Raw genomic sequence first — 20,208 nt, forward strand, 5'->3', positions numbered from 1 at the left:
CAATAATCAGCCTCAGTACCGTATCTGTTTCAGTGTTCGGTCTTGTTTCATATTAAGGACTCCTAAAATAGCCCTCTTAAGAAAATAAATGTGCACAATAGATTTGCTCTTGGGGTAATCTTTGGAATCAACTTTGGTAAGCATTTGCCTCAGAGGATTAGAAAAGACATCTCAAAACTAACACACTTGTTTCCTGCAAGCCATTCTGCTTTTTCCAACTGCTTTGCAGACAGACAATTTAATTTAGCACTGCATCTGTGAATTACTAAACTTAAGTGCGCTTGGTATACCAAATGTCACAGAGAAACAAAATATAACATCCTCTTTATTTCTGAGAGGACAAATGCCAAATTTAAAAAAAAATTCTTTAAAGCATATTTTAATAGAATCTTGATTTTGAGACATACATAAAATATTAGGGGAAGGAAATAAAATATTTTACTAAACCTTTGTTTTCTGCACCTACCCCTACTCTTTCTATAAGCACCAGAAGACATTAGTCAAAGTCTATTTCTAGCTGGTTTGCTCACTTGCATTACCACTGCCATTCTGAATTTTACAGAAAACCTGTAATGGGCTCCTTGATGGTAAGGGAAACCTCACAAGGTAAGACTCATTTCCTTGGGAACCTTTTAACAGCAGGTAAAATATTTGAGTGGTTGGGACTCAAGTAATGGAGAAGGATTCCTTCCAAACTCTCAAAAGGAGATTTTAAAATTGTTTCCCATATGGTCTATGTTGCTATTACTTAGGCAACAGCTGAATTATTTACTCAGTGTTAATTCAGTCTATTGTAGCAATAAGCTAGCAGGGGAAAGGCTAGGATGGAGCAAAGCAAGTATTTCCTCAAATCACAGCTGATTCCAATGTTATTCCCTCAGGACATTTTTAAAAAACCACTGAGTATAAAATTTCATATTGCGATGCGAATCAATGGTAATTAGGCCTTTGGTCAAAATTTGCAAAAGACAGAACAATTGGAGGAAAGGATTCTTTATGAGCACATCCCTTCAGGAAAGGGGAGCGGGTGGGAGAGGAGGCGAAGGGGAAGACTGAGCTGGTTTTCTCATCATCTGCTCTCTGGGGCACTGTGTGTGGTGTCAAAGACCTTTGCAGCTGCTTAAAATTCTTTAGCATGTCAGCTATATTTACAGTGCAGGAATATATCTGTATTGCCAGAAGGTTACTGCATTTTAGCTTTAGATGCAATAGGCTGAATCACTGCGTTCCAGAGTCCCTGATGTAGCACAAATGTATAATTAAAATTGCTTGAAAGGAAACATGAAAGAAACAACAAACCCTCCATTCTTGCAGTAATAAAATTAAAAACAGGAAAAGTCTGCACAGACACTTAACATTTGTCTGCAGTGAAAGGCTTTTGTTATTGCTTTTCCCCTAAGGGTTTCGCGTTTCCAGCGAACGCTGGCCGCGGATTGGCCGGCGCCCGCTGCGAGCACTCGCGTCTGATTGGCTGGGCCGAGGCGGCCACCCGGAGCACAGAGGCAGCGTCCGGGGAGAGGCGAGCGTGGTGGAGGCAAAGGGATGCGGCCCCAAGGCGCCCTGGCCGTCCGGGGCGAGAGGGCCGCCCACGCCGCTGGGCTCCGCGGTGGACGCGGGACACGTGCTCATTCACACTAACGAGCCTGGCGGTGCAGTGAAAGCTACGGTCTGCGTGACCGTGCTGCGCTCCCCCCAACCAGGCGGCTCCACAAAGCACGCAGAACACTCAGAACGCAATTCACGGTCTCAAACAGGGTCAAGGGAAACCTGGAGCCGGAAAAAAGGAAGGGACCCAGGGCAGGCAATTAATCACTGGTTATCTGGGGCCACAGGTTGAAGCTGTCACAAAGGCAAATCTGCAGTCGCAACTTCCTCACTGTAAAATTATTCACAGCTCCTGCTGCTCTTTCTAGAAGCCACACAAGCAGACCTCTTACCGAAGTACAAGTGATGCCGTTGTTACTTGCACTCGGAAGGAATAAAGTCCTGGAAAGAAAAGTCCATTTTTAACTTCAAAGGGCCTAAATAAGTCACCCTTATTTTTCCAGAAGGACTCCGTATTTAAAATGCTCAAAACAAATGCTTTACTCACAAGGAGATTTTGAACACTCTCCATCAAGCAGTGCTAATTAAATATGTGTGCTTGTGTCTATCTTTCTTTATATGTATGAGCTGCTTCACAATGCCACAGAGTATTCAAATCTGCCTACAATTCATATGCGAATATATACAGGCACATGTTTACACAGCCAAATCTGCCACTCTATATTGGAACGAAGGCTTAAGGAATGTTTCTCATATAAACTACACAGTGTATTGTTGCTTTGTAAGAAGCTCTGTGTTTAGACAACACCCCATTGTGAAGGGCCAAGTACAAAGGTGGTGTTTTAGTTCTAAGACATGTAAATGATTTATCATTTTGCTGAAATCTCAAAATCTTGAACATTTTGTAACCCACAGTCATATAAAGCAGACTATACTTACTGAAGGCATAAACGCCCATGATGAAAATTAGTTCTTTAAAAGTGCAAATCTGAATTTTATAAATCCGGGCATAAAGTTCTATTTCTCACATATACATTAGAAATAAGTGTACATTTATTCCGGAAAGATTAAATAGTTTCTTTTCATGCACATTTATTCAAACATCTAGCCTGTGAGCTAGGTGTTGGGGTCACTCAATACAGGTACTTTTCATCTTTATATTCAAGCATTCTACCAGGCTTATTATTCTTCCCTTTCCACCCATAGACTAGGCCTGGTCATTCTCAGGAGCTAATGCACTGTAACAAACATTTTATACTTGAAAAATATCTGAGGCTTATTACTAATAAAGTAAGAATACAGCTGAAGAGTACAATGGATGGTTTGAATGTGCTGACCACACGCAGGTTTCTTCTTTGTATTGTTAACACTTTGTCTAAGATGCTGCCCGCAAAGGCCTACTACCTACAGAACATTTAATAAGAACAAGGTCTTTATTATATAGCCTGAGCCTCTTACTTCCTCAAGCCAAAAAAACCTGAGACCTCTTAATGATTTCAGTCGGTGGTGTTATGTCCTTAGTAAAGGGTTTCCTGGAAGATGTCAAGCCCAACAAACACTTACTGTGTGTGTCTATGGGGTACACATTAGGTACCTAATTGGTGCTATAGAATCAACCATGTTTTACTTGGGACTCCATCTAAACTCTGCAGTTCAAGTGTCTGTAAGCTTAGAACAGAACAGATACAAGCATACAGTGTAATGCAGAAGTGGAAGTATAGTTTTGTCTATTACCTGCATTTTTAGAGTAGGCCCTTTATGCTGTCACATCAGGTTAGACCCTGGATTTCATGTTCATGGTGCCCCCACCTAGACCAGTGATCCTAACCCTGCCCGCATCTGACTGGACGAGTGATGGGCACCGGGAGCAAAGGCAGCCAGCCCAACAGGAACTTAACGTTGGGAATTTGAATGAGGAGCATACAAGTCCTGGAAAGTTGGCAATACAAGTAGACGCCTAATACTAAGAGGTGTAGAGAACCGTGATGGGCCAAAGTTCCCAGGGTGCAATAGCTATGAGACCAGGAAGCCTACTGCACTGCTAGTGCAACACTCTCAGGACGTGTGTGTGTGTGTGTGTGTGTGTGTGTCCCTTTACCCTCCAGCTTCATCACTGATAAAATATTTCACCAGGCTGGGCGCGGTGGCTCACGCCTGTAATCCCAGCACTTTGGGAAGCCAAGGCGAGCAGATCACTTGAGGCCAGGAGTTCAAGACCAGCCTGGCCAACGTGGTGAAATCCCATCTCTACTAAACATAAAAATTAGCCAGGCGTGGTGGCACATGCCTGTAATCCCAGCTATTCAGAAGGCTGAGGCAGAAGAATTGCTTGTGCCTGGGAGGCAGAGGTTGTGGTGAGCCAAGATGGAGCCACTGCACTATAGCCTGGGCAACAAGATCGAAACTCCATCTCAAAAAAAAAAAAAGATTTCATAGCACTCACCCAGGATTGCCTAGTTATTTTCCAGACATCTTGTTAAAAAGTTTTCCCTTGTGTTAAACTAAATTTGTCTTTGAATACCTTGGTCCTGGCTGTACCTCCTGATACCCTGCAGATGCAGTCCACCCATCATCCAGCCAACAGCCTTTCATCCAGGCAAGGACAATGACCATGCTGGCATTCTCCTCACGCCCTGCTCACTCTCTCTATTTCTTTTAATGAGGTGGGCTCTCAGTATCTTGCCCAGGCTGGTCTTGAACTCCTGGTTTCAAGCAATCCTCCCACCTCAGCCTCCCAAAGTGCTGGGATTACAGGTGTGACCACACCCAGCCTCTCTGTCTCCTTTACTCTCCAGCCTAGACAAGTTTCTTCGACCATTTTTCATGTCACACTTTTAATTCCCCTAAAAGAAACCCTGAAGATGCCTTAGTCCAAATCCCTAGGGAAAGTTCCTAATGAATTAGAAGCACATGGAGACAAATGCAAAGGTTCTCACTTCTGTGAATCCTTGCCCTAGACACCCACATACCATGCACACCACCAAAAGACAGCCATTGTCTCCTGGGTCCCCACAGCACTGCATTCACCGTTCTTGGCTTGATGGAAGCTGACAAGCCATGTTTCCCTTCCCTTTCTGAACTCACAGCTAGACTCCTTCTCAGCCTCCCTATCACTCTGATGCGGCCATGTGACTGAGTCCTATGGAAAGAAAATGAGTGAACTGGTCAAGGTGGGCCACTTCCAGGCCTGGCCCATAATATGCACTCGTCCCTTTCTGTCTGGCTGCAATGGAAATGGCTCTTGTGATCTCGAAGGCCTCAGGATGAAGGTGGCAGAGTCTCCTTCATCTGGGACCCTGAATGACAAGGAGAACCTCCCAGGTCTGAACACTGTTGAAGCTATTTGTCCTACCATAATACATGGCCCACATTGCTCGTATACACAGTATACCTATCTCTTCCAACTAGATTACACTTCTTAAAAATAGGAGCATGCCTGCACCCACAACCCCTGGCAGCACCAGTGCCTATTTAACGGTAAGAATTCATTAAACACCTAGGAACTAACTACACGGACACTGACGAGAGTCTAGACCGACTTCTCTAGACTTCAGTGACTTCCTTGTATTACTACCATACTTTTTCAATAAGCATAATCTCCCACTAACTTTATAGATGATAGACATTCTCTGTGGAGAGGCTTTGCTCCCAAGACGTTGTAAATGTGGTTTATGAATTATTATTTCTGGTATTTGTGAAGCTGTTTCCTCAAGAACGGGGCAAATGCCTGATTTCCCAGTGGATCGACATAACTCTGTTTGTATTAGAGTTTAAAGACTTGTTTCAGAGTCTTTAAAGTGCCTCATCCCCAGGACAGAAGTTTTTGCCAAGCATCGCAAATGCTGAATTTGGAATCAGACAAGTTTTTTTGAACTCTCTCCGACTACCACATCTGGATGGACTTGATGTGCACCCAGGCAGAAAACAGAAACCTCATTCGAATAATGCCAAATGGTAACCCATTCATGCCATAATCCTTAATAAAAAAGTTTACACATTTCTTTCCTTTTATATATATTTTTTCTAGTGAAACATTAGTGATAAAATGTTACAATATGCTGATTTTATGAGGACAGAATAAAATTCATATATTTCAGATATCATACCACCCTATATTTTTACACAATGCGGCTATTGTACATAGTATGATTTATCACCATTTCTTTGTTCAGGACTCCCTCCCCCCATTAGTTTGTTGTCATCACTCTGTGATATTCGATACTGGTACTTTTTAAAAGCTGAATCTTGTATAGTACAAGCTTCGCTGTTCCAGCCTTGGAGCTTATAACCTTCAGACAGATCTTTCTTCAAATACAATTATTTGGGAAAATTTAAAATGTACAACTAAGGTTGCTCATAAAATACCTGCCAGCCAAAATTCAGAGGGACTTTCCCATTACCTGTGCCAAGTATATATGGAGCACCAGGACAGGAAAAGTAAGTGTTGTCACATGACCGTAAAATGCAGTATGTTTTTTTAAAGAGCCCTACTGCTGGGCTGAATGTTTGAAGAGTCACTTTAACCACATCCTGTAATCAAACCATCTGGAACACAGTGCTGCGATTAGTCACCCTGAACATAGGGCTTTATCTGAACAAATAGTGTACGGCAATGGGGCTTGGGAGATAGGCAGTACTAACAAAAGAAAGTGAATGAAACACTTTATGCCCTAGTGTGCCGCCACCCCAGTCATAAACCCCAGAGACACACTGCTCTGGTGTTAATGTACTACTCTATGAAAGCACAGTGAGCTTAAAGATTAAAGGACTGAAGGGCTAAAAATTGCTGGTTTAGATAGATCTTCTCTGTCAGCGGCGGGACTATGCTGGCATCACTCTATCTGTGTTAATTATAACCTCTCAGATGACAGTTGAGCATTCCTATTAGGGTTTGGTGTTATTTTCAGGGCATTAGGAACAGGGTTTGTTTATGGGAGGGTAGCCATGATTCTTGATTTGCCAGAGGTTAATCTGAACACTGAGACCTTTTTTTTGATTCATCTAAACCTGATCCATAAATAACAACAACAACAAAATGAAACCTTAAACAATACCAAAAGGCAATGGAAAAATGCTGTTCTAGTCTGCATTTTAAAACATGATAGTCTTTCTTACTTGACTGTACTTATCTCTTTCAAAAGTATGTTTGATCATGGTATACCATCTATGGAGATAATTTAAAACACACACATACACACACATCTGAAAGGATTTCCCCTCTAAATACACAGAAGAAGCCCTAAACACACACACACACACACACACACACACACACACACACACACACACACACACACACCCTACACAGCTAAAGAAACCTTGTTTCCCCATGGGCCTTATGGTTTAATACACAAAAGAACACAGAGCCACTTCCATCACTGTCACCTCCCCTGCAGCCTTTGTTCTGAGGCCTGATGAGCTGTATTGATTTGGGAAAATCATTGAGCTTCTTGGAAAACTAGACTCTCGCTTATTCACTGCCATCTATTTCTTTCCCATGAAGACAGGTGGTCAATATCCAGTTGACTGGTCAGCTAAAAGAAGCTCTAGCTGCTTTTCTTTTTCTGGCTTCCCTAGTAACATTATCCTTTCCCACTCCTAGAAAATACAATGGCCTGTTAAAGAGTCTTGTGAGTAAGAAGAGGGAGCAGAAAGAAGACTTTTATAAGGCACCAGCGGTAACACTAACACGCTGTCCCATACATTCACATGGGAGGCTGCACTGCACATATAGATGGTGACAATATTTTCACAGACCAAGTTTAAGCACCAATGAAAACTTACAGGGCCCAAGATATAACATGAAAAAAAATGCTAAATCAAAACAGATCATTCAAGATCAATTAACGTTTACTGTGGAAAGACATGCTTTTTCTTTTAAGTAATCAAAACATGTTCTACCAAGCAAGAGTCCTAGTTATAAAATGTCACAGGTGTACTTATAGACATTTTAGGTAACAAAGAGCATCATAAAAAAAAATCACATGGAGATCTTTAGAAAGTAATTTTTCATCAGGAATTCTGATCAGTAACAAAAATATTTGCTTTTAAGTTAGGCAAACATATATATCCTAAAGCAACGTTGCCCTTGATGACTTGAGGTCAGCTTTAAAATAAAATTAAATCAAAAAATATAAAGTAAAATAAAATAAATGTACTGCACCATTCACACCACAATATGTACCGTTTATTCCTCTAGCAGTTTCTGCTAAGGTGCCTGGAGTCCCTACTTTGGGGGCAGGCAGGCAGAACAGGTGTGAGGTGATAGTGTTGGGGGAGGAGGGAAGAGGACAAGCCCCCTGAGCTTGCTTCAGCAAGGACAGCACATCAGGCATTTAACTGGGCTGCATCAAAAGCCACCCCCTGCACCCCAAAAGGGATGGTCTTCAGGCTGTGGTCCATCAAGGCTCAGTCAACACACAGCAGGACGCAAGGGATAAATAAGGACAGGAGGATGGAGTCAAATACAAAAATATAGTCTTCTGAACAGAGATTTGGAGCAATTTAAACGTATAAACTGAATATGTACAAGTACAGAGTGTGTGTCTGTATACATTTGTACCAAGGGGTTTTATTTCTCGTTCTTGATTAAACTTCCTAGTAAGTAGCTGCCTCCTTTGAGGCCTAGTGCCACCACACTAAGCAACAGCACCACTCTGATCTCCAACGCCAAGTTCTAAACTTCATTTTCTCCTGCTCCTTGTCAGGCACCACTGGTTAGTCTAAAATCTGATAAACTGAGATGATGATTTCTAGTGTGGGGCAGATTTCTCACACCTTTTTTTAAAAGCCAAATCTCCTCATTAGAGTAGCAGATGATTCCTCATTGTCTTCCTCCTCCCTCTCTTTGTGGGAAGACAGGTGCAATGCCCACTGTAACAGAATTGACTCCCCTCCCCCAATCCAGTCTCAGGAACTTGTATCATTAGCTTGTTAGGACATATTTTTCTTCCTTTAAATAATGTTAAAAAGTTTGGGGAAGGTATTCTGTAATTATTGAACTAGGCCTACTATGAGCCATAATAATGACAAAGTTTTTATGGTATTACCTCCTAATGCTCATTCCTTTCCTAGGAGGGTTATTTTAGGAGACAGCTATTACAGGTGGCCCTGGGCACAGAGCACAGGGCCAGGGTCTCCCAAAATGAGAGGGAAACAGCTTTCACTTACTCCCACTGGCAGACTCGGCATGTCACTGAAGATAAGCAACTGAAAGAATGCAGCCTTTCAAATCATTGGTCTCAGCACTTAAGATTAATTACAGGATCTTTTTTTTTTTTTTTTTTTAGTTAACAACTCATATACCCAAGCTCTCCATGATGCCATTACTTTGACTAGAAAAAAACAGGTAAAGGAAACAGCAAAACCAGACAAAAAAAAATAAGTCATCCTTCACACCAAACCCCCTCCATACACTCACCAAAAAACAGAATACTCTAGGACTAAAAGGGGGAAAATGGGTGAGAAGTCTTTAATAGCTATCTGCCACTTCCCTATTTTCTGTATCTGGCAGTATATTCTGGTTCTTGCCCAATTCTTCCCCAGTAGCAGGAGGAAAGGAAGGAGGAACAGGCAGGAAGGCAAAGTCATTACCAAGATGAATGAAACTGAAAGATGCAAAGGAAATCAAATGTAAGAATGAAAAATCTCATGCCTTGTGGGGAGTAGTAGGCAAGCAAACGGGAATAGGAGCTATCGTCTTCCCAACACCTCTCATCACCTAGTTTTCCTCCCAAACCCACCACCTCTTGTAGACCAGTGGGTCATGGGTGATTTGCAGAGTTCCAGGTTTAAATGCTATCGAATCACTTGTCAAAATAGGTGTAATACAATTATAGATTATAGGACTATGTCTTAAAGTAATTTCTTACCATCCCCAGTCCTTGAGCTATAAGGAGACAGTGGGAACCAATTGACAATTATGCTCCACATCAAAAAGCCGCCACTGATCCACGTGTCTCACTGGGACTGAAGAGCCAGGCTTCCTATAAATTATGATGCTTTATTTAAAGTCGGAGCGCTTATTTGCTTTTGTGCCAGCTCTGGGCCCTTTTCATCTCTAGCTATACCGGGCCCAGGAGAGCATACATTCCTACCGCTCTGCTGGCCACCAGCTGTGTCCTCTGTAAATCATAAAACCTCTGAACAAGCTATTCTTTACAAAGGCCAACAACATTTACTGGAGATGATCACTCTGCTATTATTCCACTCACTGAAATTTAAAATAGCAATTTACAACGGCAGCCGAAAACAGAAGAACTGCCTCTCTTACCTGTCTCCGTGTGTGTGTGTGTGTGTGTGTGTGTGTGTGTGTGTGTGTGAGAGAGAGAGAGAGAGAGAGAGAGAGAGAGAGAGAGAGAGAGAGAGAGAGAATGGGAGGGATCTGCATGTGTATGGCACACAAAGGGGTATATTTTGTGTGTCACCAAAAAGCCACCATCTTTGCAAATCTAGAAAGGAAACAAAGAATATGAATGTCAGAGAAACTAGACTCAGTTTCACCTTTGGCAATAGGGTGAATGAGGCTTAAGCTGTTGGTGAACCTCCCTGTTCTTCCTAGAGGTGGCCATGCCCTGCAGGCGGTGCGGGAAGTAGTTCACACACTCTGATAGAGAAGCCACAGAATGTGGCTCAGGTTCCGAATGCAATAGGGAACGCTGACAGGATGAACTCTAATCAAGTTTAGTCTGCAGTTATTTTTGAGGACTATGAAGGAAGAAAGAATAAACAGTGGTCATCAAATGGAGCACCCTAAGCACTCGAAAATCCTCTGGAGACAGAGGCAGACCTACCTGTTTACAGCCAGCTCTGTGGCTGCTTCATCTTGAGCAAATCAACCTACCTGAGCCTCAGTTTCCTCATCTATAAAATGGGGATAATATGAATAGTAAATAAGATGTGATTTATGTAAAGCATTTAACATGAGAACTGGCATAAAGAAGTCACTCAGGATAGGTCCTATGGCTTCTTCTGCTTTTAAACTCTCCTGTAACTCACCCAGGTCAAAGGATGGAGAATGGAGGGAGATGCCAAAATGCTATGAATTCCGCATTCAGAAATGCAGCCGGCAGCAAGCCCTCCCACATTCCTTCCAGGTGAAGCAAACTCAGTTATTCGCATCTACACTAATTATCCCCCACTGCTGGTGACCAGGCTTACTCTAAATGGGACCTATCTTTTAGAATCTTAAGGGCTGCAAATTCCAACCTCAGGGACTTCTTTTATTATTTCTATACCCAACACCAATTTCAACCGATATATAAGTTATCTTTCCTAACCCATCCATTGTTTAAAGCAAACATTTCCTCTGACTACTCAATAGTAAAGTCAACTGAGAAATGCAGTTCTAAACCACTGAAGCCTCATCTCTGGACTATTTCAGGGTAAGGAAACCTCTTTTCATGTTTTCAACAACAGCTAACTGAATGCCTGACATTTGTCTAAATTGCAAAGGCAAAATTAAAGCTCCCCAGTACCGTGACAACAGAAATGAGACTCTGCAGCAAGGCTCTGGGGATGCAGACGGACGGAGCAGGTTAAACGTGAACTCATCTTCCCAATTCCCATCAGGACCCACCAGTTTTCTTGACAGCGTTCAGAGGCTGCCTTCCCACCCTCCCCCATTCCACATTCCAAAGTTCTTATCTTTCAGGGAAGAAAAAAAAAAAAAGCCCAACAGAGTTACAAGTATTTCAATAACGTGCTTAGAGACCAGCTCTTTTCTGTAAACAAGCCTAATGAAGTGTGACTAATAGTGCTCTCCTCCAGCACAGGGAAGGTAAAAGGGCCTTTGTTAGCACTTACTGGAGCAAAGTCGTCATTTTGCTGGAGCAGAACAAAACTTAGCTGGTTATTGATGGACCAGCCGGCTCGGTGTCACTGCTTTACTGTCTATTTCTATATACTCTGTGTGTAAATACGTGTGTTTACACAGACAAGATGGTCTATACACACACAGTCACACACAGCCAGCTAACCTTTCTCTGCAAACAGGATGAAGTGTTCCAGGCATCGAACTGAAATCTAATTCCTCGCCGATATTTGTATCTCTTCTAGTCCTTGATATCACCTAACATTTCTCTCCATGTTGTCAGTACCATGAACCTCAATTTCAGGGCCTGTAAACCGACACTCCCTATGGACACTTAATAGTTTCCGAAGTCACTCTGATTTAACCTGACCTGGTTATTGCATTCTAGAGGTGATTTTGTTTTTTCATAAATTCAGAATTGCTGCTGTTTCCTTTCCCCATTTCACCGATCGATTCCGAAACTCCTGAAATTTGGTTCCAAATGTTAACTGCTAAATAAATATTTCATGATGACTTCAATTATCTTCTTCAATTAACATCTGTCTTAAGTGTTATTAATATACGCAGCAGAGATGTTAGCAGGAAGATCTTAAGTTGGCTCTGACTTCTTTCTTGGACGACTGAGGAATTCAAGTCAAAACCTGCTTTCCTTGCGAATCTGAGCACAAATTTCCGTATAAAAATTACTGACTGCACTTTGGCCTCGTCTGAAACATTAGCCCCACAGGCTGATAAGTTCTGACCCCAGGTGGCACATCGGCCCTCTCAGAAGAGGCAGGAACATTAGTGCTTCGCACTGGGGACTAAGGCGTGTGAGCCAATCAATCACGCTCTCTGACAGCTTTTACTGCCTCTGTGCATTAGGCCCAAGTCAACCTCCAAGACTCCTATTGTTGGCATTATTCTCTTATTCTCTGGTCTGATGAAGTTAGGGTTAAGTTCAAGGCTTTAGCGAGAGAAAGGCTATTGTTAGTAACTCAGTCTTTATTGACTCTGACCTGCAGGGCAGCCGACTTCAAGTCTTTTCCAGAAAGTAATGCACTGTTAATTGCTGCTCATCGTCAGGGTGTGTTTTATACACCGCTCTTCACTGAAAGAAAACCTGACCAAATATTTCAGCATCTTCCCAGGTAGCCTTGTAATTCTCTCAAGAGTTACAGACACACACACACACACACACACACACACACACACTCTCTCTCTCTCTCTCTCTCTCTCTCTCTCTCTCTCTCTCTCTCTCTCTCTCTCTCTCTCTCTCTCTCTCTCTCCTGGACAAAAATCTGGTTTGTACTCGCCACAGTCCCTGAACTGATAAATCTAATACCAACGCAAACAGAATGTCTGGCTGGACGATGCTAACACTTGAGGGCTGGCATCTGGAACAATAAATAAATTTTTTCATGACAAATATCTGCGGGGATTAGTATATTTGGGCAGGAAAATGCCTGATGGAAGAATGAGATAGAAACCTATAATTTCCTTCTGATGTCCTTTGCTTAAAATAACTAACGATCTTTTTCAGTGGAAACTGGTAGCTCTATTTGTGAGCAGCCGGCAACAGACTGGATAGCCTCAGGGTGAAGAGTGCAACATTCCACTCAGCCTTCCTTTGAAGAATTCAGCACTCTAAAGGGGTGGCAGAATTATTGGTCCAAAGGCTTTCCGGTTTTCTTTGAAAGAGAAAACAGGCAGCCCATTATCTCTTCTTACCCAAACAGGCCTCTCAGGGGAGACAGGAGGGAAAGGCGAGTGGTGCGGCTGAGTGGGGTGGCTGTAGAAGGTACACACCAGAGCGTCCACGTCTGTCGCTCACTGCACCAGGGACACAGACCCGATCAACCACACAGCATGCACCAAGCTCACCCCACCCCCCAAACCTTGCTGTTCAAAGTGGCGAACAACAGGCTAGAATGTGAATGCTGCAAGGAGAAAAACACATGTTGACATTTTGGAAATCAAATTTCTTGGGCTCAGGGAAAAAGCACAAAAAACAAATGGCGTGGTTTGATACACAGCTTTTGATTGAGAAATTTTCAGCCATAAAAGACTTTGCCATTTAGCCAAAGTATTATGCTATTAATACTTTTTTTTAGTACATCTCAGCATTTGAATTAGTGCACACTTTCCCAAACCAGTGAGCAGAAAACCATTTTAAATTCTGCTCCACTTGTGTGCTGGATAATATATTGACTCCATGATATGTGAAAGTAATACCAAATTTGATAAGCTTTCCAAAGAGGCGCTGGTTAGGACAACAATGCTTTCTGTCTTGAAAAAGTCTCCTGGTGCGGCCGATCACATTTTCAGTGGTGCCATTCAGTCCAATTTAATTTTAATATTAGAGAGAATTAGATCATGAAAAACTAAAATTTGCAATTAACCTTTTCCCTTTAAATTGTAGTCCTGTATCTGTAGCTTAAATTTTTAACAAATCCTTAATGTTTAACCACCAAGAATGCAACATCATAGCACATTAAGCTCATAAATACAACAGGCTACCGGGGCCAAAAAATATTTTGTAAAGTATTCAAAACAAAATGGAGTAATAGTTTGTTCTTATATAAATAACCTTTCTTGAGTAGACCTATTTCTTATAGCCTAGAAATAAGTTAGGAAACAGTTCTGAGATAAACAACTGAAATATTCAAGTAGCTGCTGTATAAAGACAGACTACAAATTTTAAGTCTTGAGTTAATAAAGATGGAAACTGCAGGAGGTCAAAATTGAAATCACTAAAAATTGTAATCCTATGGACAAACTGAACTCAAGATTTGCTCACTGAATCTTGGTAGAGTTGAATTTGGGGCTTCCTCTGAAGCTTCAAAGAAGGCAATTCAAAACTAATAAAGTAAGCATTATTTTACACACTAGGCAGTTAACATTTCTGTTACTGTCCCCAGGGGATAAAGACAGAAAATAAATATTAGGAACACTGATTGAGTGTTTTGCTATGTGTAGGTCACAAGAATAGGTGTTTTTATACAGCTTATCTCATTCATTCCTCAGAGCCTGTGTGTCTGGTCCTTTTATTATTACTATTTTACTGATGAGCAAATTAACTCTTGGAAAGCTTAACTGGCTGACTTGCCCTGGATCAGAAAGTCAGAGATTTGGAGCACAGGCAGTCTGACTTTTGATACCATACTCCTAAATGCACTGTATACATTTACATAAACTTATTTATAAATAACACAGTTTCATGAAGGAACTGTGCATGGTGGATGGGGACCCACAAGGCTAACGTCATCTCAATGATGATGACAGCGGTATGCTGCAGGCATGTGCTGCAGGTGGCAAGCATTTCTTCTCAATACCATGTTCAGTGACATCACACTAGACACTTGAAACTGACCACGGTGGTGATATAATCACCACAGAAAACAGCAAATGTTACAAATCAGGGCTCTCTCCTGCAACTCCCACCCCAGAGCCAGTTGTTAAATACTTCCTGGGGCACACCAATGGTTCTAAATTTAATTTGCTGAACTGCCATTCTTCAATCACATGAAATATTAAAATGAATAAAAGTACAACAGAGCCAAAAGAGCTCCTGTATTATAATTATGTTCCCCAGTCAAATATAAAAGTAAAAACTGGAAAGCTGAAAATTGTTCATCAGCAGCTTCTGATCTCTCCTCAGTGAAGGAACCCATCTCAGTTGTTTCTTCCATTTTTAAAATAATCTGATAATGGTATAGCAGTAAACAATTTGGTTTTATGCCCCTTCTTTCTTTTTTTTTTTTTGAGACGGAGTCTCGCTCTTGTTGCCCAGGCCGGAGTGCAACGGCACAATCTCGGCTCACCGCAACTTCCGCCTCCCAAGTTCAAATGATTCTCCTGCCTCAGCCTCCCGAGTAGCTGGGATTACAGGTGCCCACCACCACACCCGGCTAATTTTTTGTATTTTTAGTAGAGACAGAGTCTCACTATGTTGGTCAGGCTAGTCTCGAACCCCTGACCTTAGGCGATCTACCCACCTCGGCCTCCCAAAGTGCTGGGATTACAGGCATGAACCACCGCACCTGGCCTTTTTTCATTAGGAATTTTTGTGGAATAAGTAATCTCACAAGTTAAAGATATCAGGAACCTTCCTCTGTGATTTCAGCAGCCATCTTCTTTGCTGAACTATTACAAAAGCAATTGATGAGGTACATTTGTTGCTCACCTGATGTAGAAGCTCTAAACACAGCCCATAACCCACCCAGCCACGGCAGATCCAGACTGTTGGCCTCTCCCACTAGTCTTTGCAGTTTAACGAACAGTCATATCCAACAAATCTCCTCCCAATAGCCTGCCAGTGGTTATTCTCCCAGATTCTGGGCCCCAAAGAGAGATTTGTCATTGCTTAAATAAATTTTACAGATGTAATAGATAAAGGCAATAAAGAAAACAGAGCTTTTATAAAACAAAGTTGACAGAGCAGAAAGCTATCTCTCCATAATGGGCACGTGCGTTTGTGCGTACTAGGTTGCTTGTGTGTACCAAAGGGAAATAGACAATGAAGGTTAGGAGGCATGAAATGACAGCCGTCTTTGCCTTTCAGGGAACGTAAATTTTATTCACTGAACGTAAATCTTAAAGCCATAGTTTTCAATCTGCATGTGTGATCACCAGAAATTGATTTCAAAGAGATATAAAATTATTTAATGTGTTGCTTGGCAATGCAAATCCCAGGCTACATATTCAAGATTGTCAATAGTGGAAAATTCAGATGATGTTTCCTGCTGTGGTCCTTGTTGGTACAGATTATTTTCATCTGCCTTTTGGTGAGAGCACCACTACTGGAAGCAGACACACGCCATCTGTGTCCTCAAGTGGCCAATAGGCACTTCCCTTGTCCTAGCTGACATACAAAAGATAATTTTCTTTCCCAATGTGCTTCTGGGTAGCTCATGCTCTCCAAATAATACAAATAGAATAGTTTCTTTTCAAATGTCAGTTATTTAGGCTACTGGAGATCATGTACCTGGCTCCTAATACAAGGGAAACAAACGGAAAGAAAAAAACTTTAATTTTCTTGCCTTCATAATCCAGCAAAGGCACATTCCCCCGCAGCCCCAGAAGATTGGTAACTCAATTTGACTAGTTTTATCACAACTCAAATGACCAAAATACAAACTCTGTGTGTGTGTGTGTGTGTGTGTGTGTGTGTGTGTGTAATCTGTTTGACTATGTGTGGCCTTTAATGTTTAATCCTAGTTAATTAAATTAGCCTAATTTTATGTAGAGACATATTTTAAAATAGAAACTCGGTAAATATGTAGAAATCCCAGTATCCAAGCATATATTCTATAAAATAGAGCACAAAATAATTAAAAAAATTTTTTTTTATTGTCATTCTAAACACATATGGCCACAATATCAACAGTGCAGGTACTTGGAAATCAGCCTATGAGTAAATATGGTCAGTACAGATGCAGAAAGTATCCTCTGGAACAGCCGATTACAGAGATGTAAATTTTCATCTATTTAATATAAATTAGCAATTCAATTCAAAGCAAAAATGAATTGCCTGATCCCTGAGTACATGAAGTATTTAAGATCAACTCTTCAAGATAACATCTACTTAGACTATATTCACAATGCCAGTTATTACATCAAAGAAATGAAAGAAACTTATTGGTATGTGTTTGGAAGTTAGGATGGCAGGAGGAATGGAGAGGGGGCAATAAATATCTTTTACAAAGCATATATCCATAAAGCACTGATCCCAACTACATGTGTTCCTGTAGTTTAATTCCATCTGACCCTAGAGGAAAGCTGCTTTTGACAATCAGTGAAACTGGGCTCCTGGGGACAGAGAGTTCATTCTGTGCAGGTCCTGCACTGCCTTCATCCCTCAACACAGCTTCCTCCCACCCCCATCGTCACTGCTGTTGGAAGAAAATGAGTGTCAACATCAACACCATTGCTGAGAAACTGTAAGAAGATCTTCTATGTTGAAATTCCAAATTATAGACAGCATGCTGGCACGCTAATGACAGACACCCCTGTCTCTGCCTAGAACAAATATTACAACACTGGGAATTGTACTTTTGTTTGTTTAAGTTAACAAACGCATATAGTGCTGACTATGTTAGGCACTATTCAAAATGTCTCACAAATACTAACTCTTTTAATCCTCCTAACCACCCAAGAGGAGGTGCTGTATTACAGTATCTCCATTGTACAACCGAGGTACAAAGAAAGTAATAAGTCACTGCCCAACATCACTTAGGCAGTGATCTGTGGAACTGGGAAATGGAACCCAGGGCGTACGGCTCCAGATTGTGACAATTACCCAATATTCCCATGTAGAAGACATTGCTGCAAAGAGAGTGAACAGAAGACTCCTGGCCCTCAACTCAAGGGATCTGCCCCTTGCTCTAGTTGGTCAGGGTGCTAAATATACATGACAAGGTACTTGAATCACACAATAAGCTTCACCGTATCACATCTAGAACTCATATAAAATAAACACCAACAAACAAGCAACAGAGCCCAGGCATGGTGGCTCATGCCTGTAATAACAGCACTTTGGGAGGCCGAGGCAGGACGATTCACTTGAGCTCAGGGGTTCGAGACCAGCCTGAGCAACCTAAGAAGATCCACAGCCGGACGTAGTGGCAAGCACCTGTAGTCCCAGCTACTCATAAGACTGAGACCAGAGGATTGCTTGAGCCCAAGAGATTGATAATGAGACCTTGTCTCAAACAAACACCACAAAAAAAAAAAAAAAAAAAAAAATCACACAATTTTCAAGCACAAAAGAATCCTGGAGATCACTTATTCCATACTTGTTCTCCTTATCAAGAAGAAAACTGGGGCCCAGAGATGTTAAATGGTTACTACCAGGCCCTAAAACTAATTGCAACAGAGCGAAAACCAGAGCCCAGACCACACTTTGATCTTGAACTTTCTTCTCTTCCAGTGATCCTTTGCCTCCACACAGCAGCTTCCAGGGTAGGTGGCCATCAGGACATCAGTCGCCCGGCTCTTAGCACTGCTCCAATGAGCATGATGTTCCTTTAATGCCCATCACACAGCTGGGAGGCCTGACCCACAACCAGGAGCCTTTCGGGAATTTTGCCCCAGTGAGACTAACACAAATCTAAGTGGTTAGAAATTGCTTTGGAGAATAGGGGGTTCAAGATAAGACTTCCTCGAGATCTGGGTAAAGAAGGGGCCAATGCACTGAATAGTAACCAAAGTCCTGCAGTCGGTGACACAGGAAGCAATTCATTTAATCAATCATTCAACCAATTCATTTAATCCTAAACTTCTCGGCCTAATTAGCAAGAGAGCCGAGCCCAAATACCTCAAACTTATGGCATACAAAGTAATTGAAGAGAATGAACCAGAAGACTACCTATTGCAAAGGGCATACTGCTAAAATATAACCCATTTACCATCACATTTAGTGCACTGAGAAGAAGAAGAAAAATTAGACGAAGCAGTACTGACTTTACTGCCTCTGGTAAATATGACCATAGGCTTCCCGGGATAGCACTTTGATAAGACAGGGGCAAGTGGTAGACAAGAAGGAGCCTGGTGACTCAGCACCCGCCCCTCAAAATCACATTACAAAATAGAGTTCATCTAAACTTAAATTGCAAGCCTCTTGCTCTACTTGCTTCATTTTATCACAAGTCTTAAGCAGCCACTCTGGCTGAAAGGTGGGGGGGGGTGGGGGCGGGGCTGCATCCTCAGGTGCACACTGTCTGTGCTTTCCACAATGGAAGAAGAGGTGTTCTCAGGATGGCGTCAGCCACCACACGGCCTGCTCTCCTGGAGATGGTACAGTACCCAGGGACCTGACAGGAACGGTGAGCAGCACCCAATACCTAAACCAAATGGGCTGTCCCTGCAAGGGAATGCTATAGGCTGCAAAGCACTATGTTAAGAATCAGGGTTCCATTTGTGAAGGAACTATAGCACAGATTTCAGAACCTGGGTCCCTGGTTCACACACACACTCCTGGAGGATGGTACAGATGAGTTTCATACCCAGGCTTATCAGACTCCTGGGTTTTCCCAAACTCACCACATGATAAAAGTCATCCTGAGTGCTTATTATAGATACTAATCCCTAGCTCTACCCTGAGGATCCAAGGTGATTCTTACCAGAGCCGCCAGGCTAACAGACTTTAAAGAAAAATGTACATCATACAAACTAAGATATACATAAACTGTGTTGAGCTTTTCCAGGAGAGAAATGGGGAATGATGATTTTGATTAATTTCTTTCCAGTATTTTGGGCACTGGGTTGCAGGTGGGAGCAGGATGTATTTGACTATTCCTTTGGAAGTCACTAAGGAGCCTGGAACAAGGCTGAGAGCTTTATATCTGCCTGAGCCCTATGACAGGAGTATTAATACAACAGCTTTACTTGGTTTAAAGAAAGAATTATTCCACCACCCACACTAATCTCCTCTGGCGAGAGGCAGAATTCTGCTGTGGCTACTCACAAAAGATGATGGAGCCCAGCAATCCTTTCTTTGTAGAGATAGAGGGGAATTTGAGACTTTTCAAAATATTAATATAATCTCACTTATTAAGATAAAACGATGTGCTAAATAAAGCACTGGAAATGTTCACAAGTGAGCTATCTATTCTTTTCCTTTTTTTTTTTTTAATGGAAAGGCTCTATAAATAAGGGTGCCCATTTTCACAGCCTAGCCTAAAATATGAACATCTTGATATGCTATGTCATTTTGTGCTATTTTACCAGAAGTCAAATAACTGGACTGGTCACCATGCGAGATAAAAAATATGGTAGCTTAGAGAAAAACCGAATAGCAAGGCTAGTTTCTTCAGTGTCGTAGGCATGGATCGTCTGCCAAGGATGCCTGTGTATGAAGGTGAGTGTGCCTG

General features: G+C 41.9%; 1 protein-coding gene across 4 annotated transcripts in view; it reads right to left on the bottom strand.

Annotated features, from left to right (window-relative positions):
* ZNF608 (zinc finger protein 608) overlaps window positions 1–20,208 on the bottom strand; it is a 113,989-nt gene that overhangs the window by 13,429 nt on the left and 80,352 nt on the right. The window lies entirely within an intron of this gene.

Source organism: Aotus nancymaae, unplaced genomic scaffold, assembly GCF_030222135.1.
Source record: "Aotus nancymaae isolate 86718 unplaced genomic scaffold, 86718_ANA_hifiasm-v0.15.2.pri h1tg000064l_1, whole genome shotgun sequence".
In the NCBI taxonomy this organism is placed as follows: Eukaryota; Metazoa; Chordata; class Mammalia; order Primates; family Aotidae; genus Aotus; species Aotus nancymaae.